Consider the following 2654-nt stretch of genomic DNA (forward strand, 5'->3'; position numbering starts at 1 on the left):
AAAAGATTGTGAGAAGATACTGAGTAAAATGAAAAATGCCCAATTTAATACAATTGGGAAAATCAACTTTATAAAAATGAAAATTCTTCCTAAAATAATATTTACAGTACAAAATTTGCCAATAAACATCCAAAGGAATTGGTATAATGTCTGGAACAATATATTTCAAAATTTCATATGGAGAACACCAAACCGCAGAATTTCATATAAGATAATAAGCAGGCATAAGAAATTGGGAGGAATGGGGGCACCAAATATTAAACGATATGCCCAATGTTTCCAATTGCAAAGAATCTTAGATCTCAGGATATGCGACCCGAAGAGATTCTGGACAACATATGAAAGAAGTCTGTTTAATTACGATATGTTGGATTCATGGCACCCCCACACGGTAGCAAAACTCCTCCCTTCTATCAGCCATCCATTATTAGCACCTGCAATTAAAACCCACATGGAAGTTATAAGATCTATGTCAAAGAGCAATAAAATATCATTACTAACCACTCTACGCAATAACCCAGATTTTCAACCTGGCTTAACTTCAGGGTGGCTCAAGGAATGTGGGCTCCCTCGAGATGTTAGAATCCTAGACTTGGTTGGCCACAGAGATTCCACATTGAGGGAGATCTATAACATGGTCAGAATGGATAATGGGCTGTGGAGCTTCCAGGTCAGGAGCTACCTTTCCAAACATAAGGATAATATAAGTAAAACCATAAATATTTATGAAAAGTGTTTTCTTCATTCGAGGGTGGGGAAGGGAATGACAGCAAATTTATATTTTTTTCTTGACAGTTGTCAAACTGATCCTCTACCTAAGTTCTGTAGAAGCTGGGAACAAGACCTAAATCATATCCAAAACTTGGATTGGGGAGCAGTATTCCAGGAAATTTGGACCCCCAGCTATACCTCATTTCAACTTGTTAATTATAAACTCATGACGAGATGGTACTTCACACCCTCTAAGATGGCTAAATTTAAAGGCGGAAATGGGAACTGTTGGAGATGTCTTACCGCGTTTGGTTCATATATGCATATGTGGTGGTCGTGCCCGGTTATACAGAACTTTTGGAGAGAGATAGGAGATTTCATTAAACTTCCTTCCCCTTTTCATCCCAGTACCGCTCTGTTGAGTTGCATGGAACCTGACCGCTTTAGACATGCAAATAAACTAGTAATCCCTGCAGCAATTGTGGCCAGGAAACTTATAGCAAAATCCTGGAAGAACCCCAAAGCTCCCAGTATGGAAGAGTGGATATGGATGATGTCAGATTTTTTGCAAGGTGGCGAGGGCAGTGTAGAAGATGCTGGCACCAACAAACAAATGGAGGAATGGAAAATTGCATGGGAAAAAATAAGTAACATACAATATGTAGTTAAGTATTTGAAGTGGAGGGGATGAGGAGAAAAGAACCAAATAACCACTATATTACCAACTGAAATTGTAAGGATAAATGGATGGATGAATGTGCAGATGCATGGATATATGTTGAAGTATAGAAGACACTTATATGAATGTGTATGAAAGGTGAAATAAGAGTAATTGCTTTGCTTCTCAGCTTAGATATGTGACCTGTTTGTGCATGAGGCCTGTCCCCTCCATTGGCTTGGTCCGGCCCTGATGGCTCATGCATGGAGGGCATGCCCATAAAATAAGTGGGTGGTCGGAAAGGGATATTAACCACTTAATGTTAAGATGGGTAGGTGGAGTTTGTTTTTTGCTGGTGTTTGTGTTTTTTTTGTTTTTTCTTACTTTCTTTTTTCTCTTTCTTACTATAATTAGTTTGACCTGAGCCACTGGTGGAATATTTGATATATTGTAGTGATGATGGAGTGAGGGAGGGGGGGAGGAGAGGAAAGAAAATCAAACTATGATGCAGACCTGAGACCCACGTATGATGGCTTCACAGCTGTCACATGGTCATATCTGGGTCACATACCGGCTGAGTTTGAAAAAAAAAAAAAAAAAAGAGGAAGGCCGCTCCCAGTGTGTATTCTCATGTGTCTAGTAAGGTATCCATTCTGAGTAAACCATTTCCCACCCTCTGAACATGAATAAGGTTTCTCACCTGTGTGAGTTTTTTAGGTGTCTCTCAAGGCTATTTCTGTCATGTAAAGTATTCCCACACTCTGAACATGATAGAGGTCTCTTACCTGTGTGTCTTATGTGCTTTACAAAAGTTTGAACATGAATATGGTCTGTCACCTGTGTGAGTTTTTTGGTGTCTATGAAAATTTCCTCTGTCATAGAAATCTTTCCCACACTCTAAAGAGCAAAAAGTCTCTTCCCCAGAGTGTATTTTCATCTGATAAGGTTTCCTTTTGAGTAAAACGTTTCCAACACTCTGAACATGAATACAGCTTCTCGCCTGTGTGAGTTTTTTTTAGGTGTCTCTGAAGGCTCTTTCTATCAGGTAAGAGGTCTCTGTCATGGTTAGAATCACCTGTGTGAGTCTTTTGGTTTATTTGAAAGTTTCCTCTGTCATAGAAATCTTTCCCGCACTCTGAACTTCAAAAATTCCGCTCCCCGGTGTCTATTCTCACATTTCCATGAAGGTTTCCATTCTGAGTAAATCATTTCCCACACTCTGAACATGAATAAGGCTTCTCACCTGTGTGAGTTTTTAGGTGTCTCTGATTTCTATCATGTAAAG

General features: G+C 39.3%; 1 long non-coding RNA gene across 1 annotated transcript; it reads right to left on the reverse strand.

Moving 5' to 3' along the window:
• Nucleotides 1–339: 339 nt before the first annotated feature.
• Nucleotides 340–1946, reverse strand: LOC137531966 (uncharacterized). Its single transcript, XR_011023820.1, has 2 exons — nt 1883–1946; nt 340–434 (listed from the first exon to the last, which is right to left on the reverse strand). It is a non-coding gene; the product is annotated as an uncharacterized lncRNA (long non-coding RNA).
• Between the last annotated feature and the right edge of the window lie 708 nt (nt 1947–2654).

This window comes from Hyperolius riggenbachi, chromosome 9 (genome assembly GCF_040937935.1).
Source record: "Hyperolius riggenbachi isolate aHypRig1 chromosome 9, aHypRig1.pri, whole genome shotgun sequence".
NCBI classification, from domain to species: domain Eukaryota; kingdom Metazoa; phylum Chordata; class Amphibia; order Anura; family Hyperoliidae; genus Hyperolius; species Hyperolius riggenbachi.